General features: G+C 44.4%; 1 protein-coding gene across 1 annotated transcript in view; it reads right to left on the bottom strand.

Moving 5' to 3' along the window:
* Positions 1-19,528, bottom strand: part of LOC126161340 (leucine-rich repeat and calponin homology domain-containing protein-like) — a 365,026-nt gene that overhangs the window by 246,265 nt on the left and 99,233 nt on the right. The window lies entirely within an intron of this gene.

Consider the following 19,528-nt stretch of genomic DNA (forward strand, 5'->3'; position numbering starts at 1 on the left):
ATCTGAATTCACAGACCATAACCAACATTGTGCACGCTTTGCGCCGATATACGACTCCATGATGACTGTGGAATTACCCCTCCGCGCTTCCCACCTGGCAGGCACGAAGGAAATTAACAGTGCTAGGCGGGAATATAACTTGAAAGTATACGGCATTCAGTGCCGTATTAAACATTTCTGTAAGTTATTTACCCTCTTCAAAATTAAAGTTCACATCTGTATAACTTATTTATAAACACCCTGTCTGTATATGGGTTGCGCCGTAGCATACTTCATGAAATATTATGTGCTTACATGGAAAGAAGAGCAGCTTCCTGAATGGTGTATATTGGCACTAACACACCCTCTTCAAAAATTAGGTCGTAGCCTAGGTAGGAAGGACAAAGAAGTATCCTTAATATTAAATATTCTCAAGGATCCTGCTGAAGAGAGCACAAAAAAACAAAGAAATCGAAAAATCGGTGAATTCTAGATTAATTTCAGGAAGGAAAAAATCATGCCTGAAAGAAATAATGAATATTTTAAGAATAGAAAAAATGGTTCAAATGGCTCTGAGCACTATGGGACTTAACATCTATGGTCATCAGTCCCCTAGAACTTAGAACTACTTAAACCTAACTAACCTAAGGACATCACACAACACCCAGTCATCACGAGGCAGAGAAAATCCCTGACCCCGCCGGGAATCGAACCCGGGAACCCGGGCGTGGGAAGCGAGAACGCTACCGCACGACCACGAGCTGCGGACTTTAAGAATAGAAATAGCCAGTCGTCAGATGTACATATTTTTTATTAAATTAACTAGTTTCGGGGAATTTATTTACCATATTCAGAATATTATAAAATACTCTTAGAAAATTGTCAAGTTATTTTAACAGAAAATTTGTGCAGCTGACAACTGTTTATTTCTATTCATAAAACGTGCTTCGCAACTGCTCATTGCAATACAAATCTACAAATAGAAGAATTTTATGATCAATGCAAAATTAAGACGATCCAAGTGACGTGTGCAGAAGGACTAAGTTGGTTAAAACACAATTACTTTAGAGGCTAATAACTTGAGGCACGAAAGATTCGCTGATATATATTTGAACCTCTAACACCGAAAGGCAGTTTACATATAAGGAGAGTGAACCAAAATCCGTATATACTGACAAAAAGGATGTGGTATATCATCACGAAAAGGACATACAAGTAGAATGGTGCAGGCGGGAGTGACTAAACAGATACTTCAACTTTTTCTGAGTAAGGAAACGAAAATTAGCTGAATCCCAGATGTACAAAATGATTTGGAAAAAAAATTAGAGTACAGGCAACCAAAATTTACAACAGGGTAACTTTCCAACTGAACGCGGAGACTGCTATTTGTTCCAGGACAAAAACGTCATGGACAGAGGGACGCAAAAGGTTGCGAAGTGCGAGAGAGGAACTATACTGAAGAAGGATAAAGAGCGAAAGGAAAAGAAAAGCTCGTACGAATTACCGCGGCCAAAAGATGTTCACAAAAATGGAAACGACGACTGTTTAACTACGTACTTCGAACCGTCTTGAACAGCGACGTTGGCAGGCAGCTGTAGCGTTATTGTTCAAACGTGGGATTGTGTGGCACAACCTGCCGTTGAGTGGAGAGAGAGAGAGAGGGGGGAGAGAGAGAGAGAGAGAGAGAGAGAGAGAGAGAGAGAGAGAGAGAGAGACCATCGCTCCTCCTGAATGAAAGTCTATTGTTTTAAGCACTTCCTGACGTAGCTCATCTCAGCACTCTTATGGATGCCTTCAGACGTTCATGAAACAATACCTGATTACCCGGCCGTTATCTGTTTCTCACGTACTTACATCAGATAAGACAAATATTACAATCCGTCTATAGTCTACAAAAAGCTTAGTTTATTCACATTTTTTGAAAGTGTTATAAATATAATTTCAATTGTTTTTACACGTCAGATCTTCCCATCGCCACCATCATAAATAGGAATTAAAGGGAATTATAAACATAATTTCAATTGCTTTTACACGTCAGATCTTACCATCACTACCGTCATAACTAGGAGTTAAATGGAATTATATTACTGTCTTGCAACCACCTAGCAGTTAAAGGTTGCCATCTACCGGCTTCTAGGGCAACAAAAATGAGATTTTCAATATTTCGTGTAATTACTGATTGAATTTAAAAATTTAAATTTCTGTCATAATTTGCTCATTAATATGCATTACCTCATATTAAACTTTAACACAATAAGAAAAGTACTACACTTACGAACTGTGCAAATGTCCTGAGGTCGCATAACTGACGGTGAGCAAACAGCCAGAATTCATTCGTCCAGGATTTGAGGATGAAAGGCTCTTAGCGACTTCCAGAAAACTTTAAGCATACTTTTAGACTGGTCTATTTTTTTTTTCGCTCACATGCTTAATGTGAAATGTTTAACTCATTTGTAAAGTAATCAGGCGCTTGACGCTGCCTTACTGATGGGACTTCGGTTCCTTTAAAGAATCTGGGGTTTACTGGTTGCTAAGTCAACGAAAATGTATGAGAAACTCCTTTCTAAGGATCCCAACTGACGTATGAGTGGTCTACAATGAGAAGGTCGACCAGCTGGCTAAGGGGGCCAACTGTCTGTTCAAAAATGGCTCTGAGCACTATGGGATTTAACTTCTGAGGTCACCAGTCCCCTATAACTTAGAACTACTTAAACCTAACTAACCGAAGGACAGCACACACATCCATGCCCGAGGCAGCAATCAAATCTGCGACCGTAGTGGTCGCGCGGTTCCAGACTGTAGCGCCTAGAACCGCTCGGCCACCTCGGCCGGCGCCTTTTCTTGTCACAAACCTTTAGTGCCACAGGATTCTGAGAGTGGTGCATAAAAGGGGCTTTAATTTGCAATCTGCTGCAGGATATCCTCCGAAAAGAAGGATGCACTGGCTCTTGGCAGACTTAAGTCTAGGCGCTGTTTTTCTTCAATAGAAATGAACTTACAGCTACGCATTCAATTCTGTAATAAGCCCGTTTCATCGCTTAGCCTTTTCTATCACAATTCCTGTCAACCTATTAAAATTCCTCTGCTCCAACTTCGTCTGCCGCAGCTTCTGTCATTTTGATATTGTAAAATCCAAAACGATGCTTGAAACGACCAAGCCAGCTGACCGAGAAAAAGTTGCTGGAACGTCCTATTCTTTTGTTAAATCTCCACACAAGCTTTTGCCTTTAGCCTGAATAGCAGCTCAGAGAGAGGTATGTGCTCTTGGTTGTGGTGCTCAATGCAACAGCTTCGCATTTTTTTCGTCTCTCCATCGCCTCCGTGCGAGACTTAGTCACTCACGTCATATACTGAAGTCAGTGGAACGGTGAGCAGTTTTTAGAAATGATTCTGCATTATCACGAACAACACAGCTGATTCAGTCAATCCCAAAGCACACAATACCCTTACCATTCCCGTAGCGATCCAAAGCTCTCACTTTGTTTCTACTGAACACGAACTTCATACACGCTTCTTACTCTCGACAGGCGCATTTTCTTTCCTTTTACCCGACGTTTTACATGTAGACCTTGTCAACTCTAACTCCATAGCTCCACTAACGATTCACGCCTCGACAACGACTACAGAAAATGCGCGTCGAGATGTGCAAACCCATTCCTGCTTTTGCGTGTTGTTAACAGATGACAGCACTGGACTTAAAACTAAAACAGCGTATATGCGAAAACGCGGATATCTAAACCGCGTATAACGGGGCCTACTTGTATGCGGAAAACGTTAAACTATTTAAAATCATTGTTCAAACTATTATATTGTGATTTTTCTGTATATATGATTTTATATTTGTACCAAGCTGTGGAAGCATGGTTCTATAAAGTCCAGCCAAGCCAAGATTTTTTTAAAAAAAGGGATATTCATTGTTTATTGAACAAACGAATGCGCAAAAATTTGAATGTCGGAACAGTTAACGACCTTGGCGAAATGTCAACGTTACCGAGTGTTATGATTGCCCCTGACTTAGAATTTTAGTGCGTTTGTTGACGGTATTAATCGTTTCTTCTCTCCTTTGAAAGTCCGGCCAAACAGTTCGATTTTTAAGTAATTCTATCCATCCAGGTTCGAATTGGCACGAGTTGACTATATACACTAAGAGAACGGAGACTGCAGGGGGGGGGGGGGGGGGAATGCACCCGGATATTACAGTATTAAGGTAATCACACTAAAATTGCTGGGAATGGTGTGAATCAGCGTTACTGCGGACATTCCGCGAAACGCATATCTGTCGGACAGGCCCATTCGCGCAACTGCAGCGCCGCGCTGCGATCTGGCATTGAGCCCGTAACGGCGGCAGGCACGGAGAAAGCGCAGGCAGCTGTCCGGCGCGCAGCGGCCGCTATTGTGCCGGAGGGCGCGCCAGCCGATCCAGGCGGCCCGTCGGCCGCAGTCTATTGCACAAACGCGCGATCCTACGGCAGTGCAGCCGAATACTGCATGGCTGCCGTTTGTCAGATCGGAACAAAGGAGTGGCGGCACCACAGATGCAGTCAGCTTTCATTCCAGCCTTCTCACTGTACTACCCACCTTCTGCACATGAATGTTTTCAGGAGTTAACGCCGAGCAAGCTGTGGCTGATAAAACGGTAGTTCAGACAAGAAGACGACGGAAGGTTTTATGTTTCGTGTATGGTGAGAGGATTTTTTGAAGAATATAACCAAGTTCAAAGTCTGAATCCTAACCAAGTTCAAAGTCTGAATCCTTTACAAAAGTGTTTATGTGTTAAATGTACCATAAAATAATATAAAACATTGGAAAATCCAGGATTGAATGTAACAATATTATGAAAACGACAATTACTACTCACCATATAGCGGAGATGCTGAGCCGAAGATCGGCACAACAAAAAGACTGTCGGAAAGTGGGCTTTCGGTCAACAAGGCCTTTGCCGAAAATAGATAAAACATTCTGGCAGATTAGAACTGTGTGCCGAACCGAGACTCGAACTCGGGACATTTGCCTTTCGAGAGCAAGTGCTCTACCATCTGAGCTACCCAAGCACGACTCACGCGCCGTCCTCACAGCTTCACTTCCAAACTTTAAAAAAGCTCTCCTGCGAACCTTGCAGAACTAAAGTTTGGATGGTAGGAAACGAGGTACTGGCAGAAGTGAAGCTGTGTGGACGCCGCGTGAGTCGTGCTTGGGTAGCTCAGATGGTGGAGCACTTGCCCACGAAAGGCAAAGGTCCCGAGTTTGAGTCTCGGTCCGGCAGACAGTTTTAATCTGCCAGGAAGTTTCATGTCAGCACACACTCCGCTGCAGAGTGAAAATCTCATTCTGATAGACAACACACACACACACACACACACACACACACACACACACACACACACACGCCCGCGCACGCTATAATTTTCCCGAAAATATAGTAAGCGGTAAACCTCTCTCCTGTATGTTGTGGGGCGTGTCAGCGAGGAAAAGTTTCGTGAAGGTTTGAAACTATGTGCAAAGTTTGTTATAAGTTGCTAGTTCTCTCATTCTCAAATACCTAATGAATGTTGTTGTTGTTGTTGTTGTTGTGGTCTTCAGTCCTGAGACTGGTTTGATGCAGCTCTCCATGCTACTCTATCCTGTGCTAGCTTCTTCATCTCCCAGTACCTACTACAACCTACATCCTTCTGAATCTGCTTAGTGTATTCATCTCTTGGTCTCCCCCTACGATTTTTACCCTCCACGCTGCCCTCCAATACTATATTGGTGATCCCTTGATGCCTCAGAACATGTCCTACCAACCGATCCCTTCTTCTGGTCAAGTTGTGCCACAAACTTCTCTTCTACCCAATTCTATTCAATACTTCCTCATTAGTTATGTGATCTACCCATCTAATCTTCAGCATTCTTCTGTAGCAGTATTGCCTCACGTGTTCCAGTATTTCTACGGAATACAAACTGATCTTCCCCGAGGTCGGTTTCTACTAGTTTTTCCATTCGTCTGTAAAGAATTCGTGTTAGTATTTTGCAGCTGTGGCTTATTAAACTGATTGTTCGGTAATTTTCACATCTATCAACACCTGCTTTCTTTGGGATTGGAATTATTATATTCTTCTTGAAGTCTGATGGTATTTCACCTGTTTCATACATCTTGCTCACCAGATAGTAGAGTTTTGTCAGGACTGGCTCTCCCAAGGCCGTCAGTACTTCCAATGGAATGTTGTCTACTCCGGGGGCCTTGTTTCGACTCAGGTCTTTCAGTGTTATGTCAAACTCTTCACGCAGTATCGTATCTCCCATTTCATCTTCATCTACATCCTCTTCCATTTCCATAATATTGTCCTCAAGTCTGGGTAATTTGTGCACAGTGAGTTACACTGTCACAGACGTATAATGTACACATATTATAACTGTAATACTTGACTTCCTGTGTTCAACCTGACACGTATCATTATACATGACTGGATCATGAACATTTCAAATTATTAAATGGATCAATAATTATATGAAACACTGAAAACATAATTTTTGTTGCCCCTTGATGCAGTTAGATACGCAATCTGCAATTGGAACCAGTGACTATTCTAGCCATTTAGTAATATAAATGGGTAGATGAACTAGATAGTGAAGCTGATTCAGGACACGAGATCTTTATAGCACCATTAGGCCAAAAGAAGGGATAGACTGACAGGTACAAAGGAATAGTTAATAATTATGTTACGCGCGCGTGTGTGTGTAGGCTCCCGTGTTGGACGGGGAAGGGCCAAATTGCGTAGTGAGACAAACACTACACTACAAGGACGATGTTCAAGTGGATGTAGGTTTTGTAGTTATGCAGAGATGGTAGACTTGAACAAGGCAGATTAACGGGGAGAGATGCATCAAACAAGTCTTCGTCCGGAAAATCACAAACACAACTGGAACTCTAACTTGTGACACTCTGCAGTTTTTAACGTAACAACTAACAGGGAAAGTTGTGTTAGGTATGTCCATACTATAACTCTACACCGACGTTAGCGAGAGCCCGGGAGGAGTATACCAGTTATTAACGGCCAGCCTCTTTATTCCAATCGTCCTCATGCTAGCCATTGGCTACTATACAAGGGAGCAGTTCAGCTCAGTTAAGGCAGACTGGCTCGGGTTACCATCTGGGAACAAAGCCAGACAGTCTGTTTCGGGCCCCCAACAGGAGCTGCCGACCAGGGAGAGGCAGGGAAACGCTTCGTAGGGAACCCTCCTGACAGATTAAAACTGTGTACGGGACCGACTCTCCAATCCTTATCTTTTGGGGCTTACGCTCTTATCAAGTGAGATTTCCAGACACTATTCACGGCCGTCGTCACAGCTCCATTTTGCCACTCCCCCCCCCCCCCCCCTCACTACTCCCGAAATTCAACTGAAGCTCTTCTGCGTACTAAGTCGAACTAGCTTTCTGAGAGAAGCATATCGTGTGAAGGATGTGGTAGGAGTTCGGTAGGTTCCAGCCGCAAGTACTCAGGAACGCTTGTGGCTTTCCTAGTCATACATACGCAACTCTCTACAGCACACAGCACTGTATCTCACTATCACTATTATAAATTCCCCGACAGAATCATTTCTAGTGCCGTCACTATACGAGTATTCTTTACAGATATATACACGTCTACCGGTTGTAAGAGCGCAAAACAACGCAAAATTTGAAACCCGGTCCCGCCGGTGCAAGACAATCCACTCCCACTCGCACAACCTGCGCCTACGCGACAGTAACAGTGTCCCCTAAACATACCTTCCAATCTTCTCCAAGTACTCTGGTAGTCGTATTCACAGCAGCATCCACTTCAACCCTTAGGTGAACGTTGCAGGTTTTGCGCAATCTGTCTTGATTGTAGTACAATCTTTCAGGGATGATAAAATTTGAGATACGTGACCCTGTTTCGGTAATGACCGGGTCGAAAGTCATACGAGACGAAAAATATTCAAGTAGCAACTTATTACAAATAATTTGTCTGCATAGTTTCCACGAGATGCTAGAGTTCAGGGTGGAATCCCTGAGCTTCTGTGAAGACATAACGTCACTGCACTAAGGTCTGTTCTATCCTTCTTTTTGATTTGCAGCTCCTTGTATTGGCCGTGTTTGCAGTTAAAATTTTGGATGTGCACCACTGTGCCATCATCAGTGGATTTTCGTTTTATTTATTCTGCAATGTGAACATTATTGTTAAATGATTATAAAATTATGTGCATTTTTAGTTCAAACAACAGATCGTTTCTTTTTGTAAATACCTTTACATTTGGTGTGCATGAATTTTCTGGATCACTTTTGTGTTCAGAATGAGATTTTCACTCTGCAGCGGAGTGTGCGCTGATATGAAACTTCCTGGCAGATTAAAACTGTGTGCCGGACCGAGACTCAAAGTCGGGACCTTTGCCTTTCGCGGGCAAGTGCTCTACCCACTGAGCTACCGAAGCACGACTCACGCCCCGTCCTCACAGCTTTACTTCTGCCAGTACCTCGTCTCCTACCTTCCAAACATTACAGAAGCTCTCCTGCGAAGGAGAGAAGTTTGGCCCGGCACACAGTTTTAATCTGCCAGAAAGTTTCACTTTTATGTTAATTAGTACAGGTAGTTTGTCATCTTCTAGAAGATAGGTTAACTCCCAGCAAAAAACTTTCTCATCAACATCGTTTGGTTGCAGATGACAAGCTACCTGTAGTAATTAACACAAAAGTGATCCAGAGAATTTATGCACACCAAATGTAAAGGTATTTACAAAAAGAAACGATCTGTTGTTTGAACTAAAAATGCACATAATTTTATAACCATTAACAAAAATGTTCAAATGTGTGTGAAATCTTATGGGACTTAACTGCTAAGGTCATCAGTCCCTAAGCTTACACACTACTTAACCTAAATTATCCTAAGGACAAATACACACACCCATGCCCGAGGGAGGACTCGAACCTCCGCCGGGACCAATGATTTAAGAATAATGTTCACATTGCAGAATAAATAAAAACGAAAACCCACTGATGATGGCACAGTGGTGCCGAAACATGTTTGGGTACTGAGAAAAACGGTGTTTTGCATAACTGGCGGACCTCACATCCAAAAATAAAAAAGGTCTGTCCTATCAGTCTGAACAACCCCCATGTTGTTCGCACAATGTCACAGGCAGCGAGAATTCTTACCAGCTGATTAACGTCAATCTCTGACAGAATACTTCCCACACGACCTCATAAAACGAAATCAAGCGCGGTGAGTTCAGCGGAACGGACTGCGTAATTCAACGAGCCTATCCACGTTCCAGGGAACTTAAGACGTAGCTGTGTACAATTAGGATGTGCAAAGCGACCTGGGTGGTCCATGATGTTCGAGTCCGACACGCCGAGATCTTGTCCTCAGTAGTGTATTAGTGTAGTTTTCTATCACCCTCGTGCATTCACTTTGGTCGACTTTACCTTTTAGCAACTACGAGGGGCGTTCAATAAGCAATGTAACGTATTTCTTTTCTCAGCCATTTTCGGTTGCAAAAATGTATAAATTGTTGTGCGACATAATGCAATATTCCCGCTTCAGCCACTATATTTTCATGAAGTTCCGAGAGGTGGCGGGGCTATACGTGGCCTTCCAAACGGCTTCTATAACGGAGGTATGTTCCAACCACAGAGCTGTCATTGAGCTTCTTTTGGTGAAAAACCACAGCATCGCAGATATTCATGGGTGCTTGGAGAATGTTTCCGGAGACCTGGCAGTGAACAAAACGACGGTGAGTCGCTGGGCGAGGCATCATCGTAACAAGGTCACGCAACCTGTCCGATCTCATGCGTGCAGCCCGGCCGACAGCTGCCACTCACGCAATGTTGGAAAGTGCGAACACACTCATTCAAGATGATCGACAGAACACAATCAAACATTTCGCTACTCAACTCGACGTATCTGTTGGTAGCGCTGACACATTCTTCCACCAGTTAGGGTAGTCAGAGGTGTGTCCCTGTTGGGTTCCTCGCCGTCCAACAGCAGATCATAGAGAGCATCTGTGTGAAATTGCTTGCGCGTTACGAGACTGATCGTGACAATTTTTGTCGAACATCGTCACAGGCAATCAAACATGGGTTCATCACTCCAAACAGGAAACAAGCGACAATCCATGGTGTGGTGTACCACCATCTCGCCTCCGAAGAACGAAGCCGCACCCTCAGCTGGCGAAGTCATGACGACGGTCCTCTGAGACTGTGAATGGGGTATTCTGTGGGATATTTTCTCTCACGGTGCAACGATCAACTCTAAAGTTTATTGTGCTACCCAAAAGAAATTGGGGAATCGACTTAAGCGTGTTCGTCGTCACAAAAAATGCATACGAACTTTTCCTATTCCACAGCTGTGCAAGGCCTCATAAAAGTCAGCGCACTCGAGAAAGCTCACAAAACTTCATTGGACTGTTCTTCCTCATCCACCCTACACCCCGGACCTCGCACCTTCCAACTTCAATCTGCCTGGCCCAATGAATGATGCATTCCGGGGGAAGCAGTACGTGGATGATGGTGAGGTTATTGATGTTGCAAGGCGTTGGCTCCGACGTCAACCAGTGGTGGTACCATGCGAGCATATAGACCCTCCAATTAAGGTGATGTAAGGCTTTCGCGTTGGAGAATCATTATATTGAAAAATACCGTTATTTAGCCAAAAGAGTGGGGAACAATATGATGTATAGGAATTCTGAATAAAAACCAACCTGCTTTCATAAAAAAGATATGTTGCATTACTTATTGAACGCCCCTTGTTCATTCACAACAATCAGTTTCTTACATCTGCTACATAAACTACTATTAGTAGGTTAATAGCTAGTCCACTAACGCAGTTAACACGTTCGGCTTCGTAGCATTTGCCTCACTCGTTTCCGGGCCAGGGTACCTAATCTCAAATTGGAATTTTTCCCTCCTCCATCGCCTCTGAAAGTCTGAATCACTATCATGGAAATATCCTGTATACAATTATAGTGAGGAAAACGTCGATTACGGGGAGAGCGATTTCTTCGGACTGTTATTTTACCTTTTGTCTGGAGAAAGAAACCAGAAGGGAGCAAATCTGGTACAATAAGTCTACGTTGGTGTTTCGGCTAGCCGGTAGGTGGGCTCGTTGTGATACAACACAGGCTGAATTTTCGCGCCTGCTCCTAAATTCTTTTCAAAGGCACACTGCAGTCTATCAATCGGTGGTTACGTTCAAACGGAAATTTGTTGATATCTGTAGTTACAGCGATCATATCACACTACTCTTTTGTCCCTCTGTTGTCATTTGTTGAACTAGTATAATCGCGAAATATGACTGCTGCTTCGTACCCAGGCCTAACTGGTGCAATCCCCTGTCACCCGTTACAATACTGAATACTGATTCCGATCTACTAGGATTAAACACATCAAAAGCTCAAAAGCTACGCCTTCTTTTCGCGATATGGACAGTGAGATATTCACCGTCTGTAAATCTTCACAGCGTTAAATTCGCGTATAGATCTGAGAGATGAGCGCGGATGGAAACCAAACGGATCCACTGAATGTGCCCGTCTTCTTTATTTCCGTCACATCATAGCCGTTACTGGTAGACACGAACTAGAGCAGTTCAGAAAAAATGTGCTACAGAGATGTTGCCCCGAAACAAATGAGAACCAACAGATGAAAGAAACGGTTTTTCTAGTGGGAAAGCTATTACGCTAGAGCCAACATACCCGATAAAATGCGAAACATTCTCTAAGAGATTCGCCACTCACGCAGCTGAGTTCACAAATCCAGCAATGGATAAAATAATTTTTGAACATTTCTGAAGGAACATCCGGCATGCAGCACTTAGTTGGCCCAGTATACGACCAAGTCTCCAAGAAGTGGCAGGTTTGATTCCATATGTAGCAACCATGAAACTGACGGTACTGAGGAATGATCTGCCTTTACAACAATCTCCATAATAGTTATAGAATACTGACTAGTTGGTATTAATTACAAAAGACAGAAAATCTTTTAATAGGTCAGCGGTCATGATATACAATAAAAGAACTGTCTAGGTCTTCACTAATACACGTAAACTGTTACGCGTTTTGGCAAAGTGCCATTACACTATCAAATCTGATGATGACAATCTGCTGAAACGCGTGATTTACAGTTTATGTGATGAACAATGTACTATCGAGGCATTTCTTTTATTGTATTAAGCTGGTGCTATCGAATAACTACTTTCTATGTACTTTCATTAGATGTACATAATAAGCATCGTACATAGCGCAAGTTCCAAGACAAACTGGAAAAAAATTATACTACTGTGCAGCGGCTCACATTAAAATGCTGCAAAACATCCCGTTAGTAACTTAGTAAAGGAGACCTTAGAAATATCGAGACAGCAGGATTTCTACACTCCTGGAAATTGAAATAAGAACACCGTGAATTCATTGTCCCAGGAAGGGGAAACTTTATTGACACATTCCTGGGGTCAGATACATCACATGATCACACTGACAGAACCACAGGCACATAGACACAGGCAACAGAGCATGCACAATGTCGGCACTAGTACAGTGTATATCCACCTTTCGCAGCAATGCAGGCTGCTATTCTCCCATGGAGACGATCGTAGAGATGCTGGATGTAGTCCTGTGGAACGGCTTGCCATGCCATTTCCACCTGGCGCCTCAGTTGGACCAGCGTTCGTGCTGGACGTGCAGACCGCGTGAGACGACGCTTCATCCAGTCCCAAACATGCTCAATGGGGGACAGATCCGGAGATCTTGCTGACCAGGGTAGTTGACTTACACCTTCTAGAGCACGTTGGGTGGCACGGGATACATGCGGACGTGCATTGTCCTGTTGGAACAGCAAGTTCCCTTGCCGGTCTAGGAATGGTAGAACGATGGGTTCGATGACGGTTTGGATGTACCGTGCACTATTCAGTGTCCCCTCGACGATCACCAGTGGTGTACGGCCAGTGTAGGAGATCGCTCCCCACACCATAATGCCGGGCGTTGGCCCAGTGTGCCTCGGTCGTATGCAGTCCTGATTGTGGCGCTCACCTGCACGGCGCCAAACACGCATACGACCATCATTGGCACCAAGGCAGAAGCGACTCTCATCGCTGAAGACGACACGTCTCCATTCGTCCCTCCATTCACGCCTGTCGCGACACCACTGGAGGCGGGCTGCGCGATGTTGGGGCGTGAGCGGAAGACGGCCTAACGGTGTGCGGGACCGTAGCCCAGCTTCATGGAGACGGTTGCGAATGGTCCTCGGCGATACCCCAGGAGCAACAGTGTCCCTAATTTGCTGGGAAGTGGCGGTGCGGCCCCCTACGGCACTGCGTAGGATCCTACGGTCTTGGCGTGCATCCGTGCGTCGCTGCGGTCCGGTCCCAGGTCGACGGGCACGTGCACCTTCCGCCGACCACTGGCGACAACATCGATGTACTGTGGAGACCTCACGCCCCACGTGTTGAGCAATTCGGCGGTACGTCCACCCGGCCTCCCGCATACCCACTATACGCCCTCGCTCAAAGTCCGTCAACTGCACATACGGTTCACGTCCACGCTGTCGCGGCATGCTACCAGTGTTGAAGACTGCGATGGAGCTCCGTATGCCACGGCAAACTGGCTGACACTGACGGCGGCGGTGCACAAATGCTGCGCAGCTAGCGCCATTCGACGGCCAACACCGCGGTTCCTGGTGTGTCCTCTGTGCCGTGCGTGTGATCATTGCTTGTACAGCCCTCTCGCAGTGTCCGGAGCAAGTATGGTGGGTCTGACACACCGGTGTCAATGTGTTCTTTTTTCCATTTCCAGGAGTGTATTATTTGGTGACGAGAAAGGAAAGGACTGAGGGGAAAAAACCGAGCGAAAAACTAAACTGGGGAGGAGTGGGGATGGAGCTTATGACGCGCGTACACACATAATGCAGGTGGTCACACAAACAAATTATACGCAACAGGATGTGCTGAGCCCTAGCGGCTGTAAATGCTAACACTTTCACTTCGTAAGCATATCTCTCAACTTTTTAAAACGTAGCCAATTTCGCTGAAAATGTAATTTATGGAAAGATTTTTGCTAGCGGATTAGAGCAGAAATCTCCTCTCACAGAGGCGACGAAAACTGGCAGGAATTATTAAAATCTATGTTTTTGGAAGCAGACCAACAGGCCTCAATGGGCATAGAAAACTAAATATCCAATTCCTCTCTGCAGCAAAATCAAGTTTGGTAGCAATACATCCACACCCGTCATCGCAAACCCGGTGCGGGCGTGGCGTTGAGTCGGCACGCCACCGGAAAGCTAATATTCTGGGAATACCTCGCCTCTGGTCACAGGAAAGTAAGCTGCTTATCAACATTAGATAGTGATTCCGGCAGTTCACGTCCCGGGAAGCGTTCGGTAAATGACGCGCCTGACATCAGAGTCTGATGTTTGTTTTCTGTCCACTTCATGGATAACGTAGAACCGAGAACAACGGGACAGTGCTACACCTGTTGTTCCATTCTCGAACTGGGATACTGCAGCTTTTGCTACTGCAGATAACAAGCAACAACTGGATAAGGCACTAGCCGATAGTCCTGCACATATGTAATTCCTTAGGCTTTCCCGGCGATCTGTTGACATATTGAGGTGTTCTGCAAGTACTATGACAGTTAGGCGGGAGGTGCAAAAACTTGGATTTCATGGTCGAGCGGCTGCTCATAGGCCACACATCACGTCAGTAAATGCAAAACGACGGCTCTCTTGGTGTAAGAAGCCTAAACATTGAACGACTGAACAGTAGAAAAACGTTGTGTGGAGTGACGAATCACGGTACACAATGTGGCGATCCGGTGGTATGGTGTGGGTATGGCGAATGCCCGGTGAACGTTATCTGCCAGCGTGTGTAGTGCCAACAGTAAAATTCGGAGGCGGTGGTGTTATGGTGTGGTCGTGTTTTTCGGCTTGCAGCCCTTGTTGTTTTGCGTGGCACTATCACAGCACGGGCCTACATTGATGTTTTAAGCACCTTTTTGCTTCTCTCTGTTGAAGAGCAATTCGGGGATGGCGATTGCGTCTTTCAACACGATCGTTCACCTGTTCACAATGCACGGCCTATGGCGGAGTAGTTACGCGACAATCACGTCCCTGTGATGGACTAGCCTGCACAGAGTCCTGACCTGAATCCTATAGAACACCTTCAGGATGTTTTGGAACGCCGACTTCGTGCCAGGCCTCACCAACTGACATCCATACCCCTCCGCAGTGCAGCACTCCGTGAAGAATGGTTTGCCATTCCCCAAGAAAACTTACACCACCTGGTTGAAAGTACGCCTGCGAGAGTGGAAGCTGTCTCAGGGCTAAGGGTGGGCCAACACCATATTGAATTCCAGCGTTACCGACGGAGGGCGCCACGAACTTTTAAGTCATTTTCAGCCAGGTGTCCGGATACTTTTGATCACATAGTGTACATATAGTTTACAGTAAGTCTGGCCAGTTTTGACGAAACTGGTCGATTTGGTATTCAAAGAAATGTAAATTTTGATAAACCGACTAGAGCACATCCACATTTTAAACGTAATGTAGTTACTACGTTCGAAACACAGTAAGCGATGTCAACGGTGGAAGAAAGGGTGGTCGTCCCGTCGATGACAAAGTCTTTTGAAACCGTTCACACGCTCTTACTGGAGAAGTGTGGGAGGAAGTAAATCTATTGTGTACTTCTCAGTGGAGCCATCTCGGCATTAAACTTATGCAGTTGAGCAAACCACGGGAAACCTAAATCTGAGTGGTCGGACAGGGATTTGAGGAGCGGTCCTCTGGAATGCGAATCCATCGTATTCCCAACGCTTCAGTTCACCTCTGTCGGTAAGTTAATCAGCAGGGCATAAATAAAAACATTGTACATTCAAAAGACACAAAGCTCACGCTGGGCATCGCCTTAAGACGGATCACTGCTGTAATACGAGTAAGTACAATTTTCCCCTCACACTTTCCAGTTCCTGTTGGATATTTGTCACGTGAATTTTGAACTAGCAAATGAAAGAACTACGTAACCTAATGTTATTTTGCCACTGCCTGCAGTAACGTTTTCTGTGCCACACACTCCAAGACAAGTCACGAAGAGTGTACTTGTCTACACATCGTATTCTGCAATAGTATGTGCTTCCATACCAATATTACAAATGTGAAAGTAACTGTGTGTTACAGGTTCACGACTAAACCGCTGAACAGATATTGAAAAAAAAAGTGTATTGACATAGCTCTAACGCTGAGGAAGAACACAGGCTACTTTAGAACGTGTGTAATATAACACGATTGATGATTTGAAGGACATAACGCGAAATATGGAACAATAATTACTCTCTCAAACCCGTCACATTTCAGCTGCTGAGCATCATGCGTCTCTCAACTTTTTTGGTGCTTTCAGATTTGCGTGTACAGCTCGTGGTCATGCGGTTAGAGTTGCTGCTTCATGGTGGTGGGTTCAATTCCCGTCCGGGTAGGTTTTTCTTCTGCTCGCGTGTAGATGTGTGCGTTGTTCTCACCGTCATTTTACGATCATCACGTGCAAGTCACCGAAGTGGCGTCAAACAAAGACTTGTACCAAGCTCCCGAACATCCCAACCGGTACGCACATTTGATTTCATTTTACTGATACGCGAGCGCAGCCGTGGGTAACAGCTGGAATACAAAGCTTATACTACCCTCAACGTGTTTAATCCATACCAGTCCATATTTGTATACTAATATTATGAATGCGAATGTAAATCTGTCACGTTTCCACGACTAAAACTCTGAACCGATATCCATGAAATCTGCCGTGAGATAGCTTGAACCCTGATGAAGAACATAGGTTACTTCACGAAGTTTGTTGTACAATATAGTTATTGATTTGAAGAATATTATGTAAATCAAGGAAAAACATTTAATCCTTGGAAAAGCTACTTAATTTTCCACTTTACACTTTATGATACGTGTGGAAATGCTTTTATTGGTTGATATGTTCTACGTAATATGATTCAACGTACTCAATACAAGGCTTATTCAATTCTTAGTTTCTTTAATCCAAACTTTCATACTAATACTAGTGTTATTAACTGCGAAAGTAATTCACTCTGTTACGTTCTCACAACTCTACCGCTGAACCGATTCCGATGGTATATGGTATGCAGGTAGCTTGAACACTGAAGAATACCACAGGCTAATTTAGAAAATTGTATTTTTCTGAGTATTGTTAACATTTTTAAATACGGTGTACGTGAGCAGCATGCAAACTACGCTGACGACACCTAGTGTCTACAGATTATTCCGTGTCAGTGCAAATCCCGTGTTACTGCGCGCGTGGTTTATGATAATGAGTTCCTACAGCACCTGGCAAAGCTGGAGGGTTTTGGTGGAGATGACATAAATATCGGAAGGTACGCCAGAGAACATGTTTAAAATTATTACGGTGAGCCTCGGAAACTTAAATCTGATTTAGTGTGAAGTTCTAAGTGAGCTCGAGCTGTGAAAGTTACGCGACTCCAATAAACCTCACAACAATCTCAACCGCTGGAAGTTGGATGCAGACCGTCCGGCGGCCTTAAAGAGCTACAGAGATAGTAGAACAATCAGGAGCTCATCGCATTTTAGAAGCTGAGCGTCACACGTCTCTTAACAGCTTTCAAGACTCTTGAAGACTCACAATGACAGCGTCATTTAATGGCTGTACGACAACCAGAGAGTCGTACCTTCACATGTGGAACGTAGGAGGCTTTTGGTGAGGCTGCATCTGATGATAATCTGTTAACTGACTATGTTAATCATAGATGTGTTATCATAGGGGGATGGATCAAAAATGTAGGTACCAAACGCATGAAAATGGAAAGGAGATACAGTTGGTACGTGTTGCTCTAGTGGTAAAATCACACATCCAGTACTACGTGAGCAAGAGAAACCCCTAAAAACTGTACTTCAGCACGAATACAGAGAATCGAGGCACTGTTTAAATATAATTAGAGAGGCATATCCATTATGAACCTACATATCAGCATCTCATACTTTTTATACTTGTGTCTCTAGACCACTATACACACAGACATCGCGTAATATTACTACCTTACTTACTCATCATTACTCTTCATAACAAAACGATGTGTGAGCGAAGCAGAAATTAACGGCTAGTACGTATATAAGGAATAAAATGCTGAATCCACATAACATAATAAAATAGTTCAAGTTGTTTTTTTTTGTTTTTTTCGCGCGAGGAGGGCTATGACAATCTCTTCACACTTGAACAAGGCGGCAAATAAATACTTATCACTTTATCAGCCACTTCATTTCTGTTAGTACATCTTTTACATCGAATGAATAACAGAGATATCAGATACTTATCTGATCATCCTGGCGGTTGGTTATCTGCAACTGATAAGTGATCTCTGTTTATATGACAGTGGGAGACGTAAAAATGAGCTAATGAGCTACATAGGGGCGCTGTGAGGACGGACATACACTATATGATCAAAAGTATCCGGACACCTGGCTGAAAATGTCTTACAAGTTCGTGGTGCCCTTAATCGAGCTGGAATTCAATATGGTGTTGGCCCACCCTTACCTTGATGACAGCTTCCACACTCTCAGGCGTACAATCAATTAGGTCCTGGAAGGTTTCTTGGGGAATGGCAGCCCATTCTTCACGCAGTGCCGCGCCGAGGAGAGGTATCGATGTCGATTAGTGAGGCCTGACACGAAGTTCGGCGTTCCAAAACATCTCAAAGTTGTTCTATAGGATTCAGGTCAGGACTCCATGCAGGCCAGTCCATTACAGGGATGTTATTGTCGTGTAACTACTCCGCCACAGGCCGTGCATTATGAACAGGTGCTCGATAGTATTGAAGGATGCAATCGCCATCCCTGAATTGCTCTACAACAGTGGGAAGCAAAAAGGTGCTTAAAACAGCAATGTAGGCCTGTGCTGTGATAGTGTCACGCAAAACAATAAGCGGTGCAAGCCCCCTCCACGAAAAACACGACCACACCATAACACCATCGTCTCCGAATTTTACTGTTGACACTACACACGCTGGCAGATGACGTTCACCGGGCATTCGCCATACCCACACCCTGCCACCGGATCGCCAAATTGTGAACCGTCATTCGTCACTCCACACAATGTTTTTCCACTGTTCAGTCGTTCAATGTTTAGGCTCCTTTACTTATTTATTCCTTTATTCATTTACCAGTGTGATGTGTGGTTTATGAGCAGCCGCTCGACCATGAAATCCCAGTTTTCTCACCTCCTGCCTAACCGTCATAATACTTGCAGTGCATCCTGATGCAGTCTGGAATTCCTGTGTGATGGTCTGGATAAATGTCTGCCTATTACACATTACGACCCTCTTCAACTGTCGGCAGTCTCTGTCAGTCAACAGACGAGGTCGGCGTGTACGCTTTTGTGCTGTACGCGTCACTTCAACGTTTCCACTTCACTATCACATCGCAAACAGTGGACCTAGGGATGTTTAGGAGTGTAGGAATCTCCCGTAAAGACGTATGAAAGTGACACCCCATCACCTGACCACGTTCTAAGCCTGAGTTCCGCCGAGCGCCCCATTCTGCTCTCTCACG

The sequence above is a fragment of the Schistocerca cancellata genome, chromosome 2 (genome assembly GCF_023864275.1).
Source record: "Schistocerca cancellata isolate TAMUIC-IGC-003103 chromosome 2, iqSchCanc2.1, whole genome shotgun sequence".
Taxonomy (NCBI): Eukaryota; Metazoa; Arthropoda; class Insecta; order Orthoptera; family Acrididae; genus Schistocerca; species Schistocerca cancellata.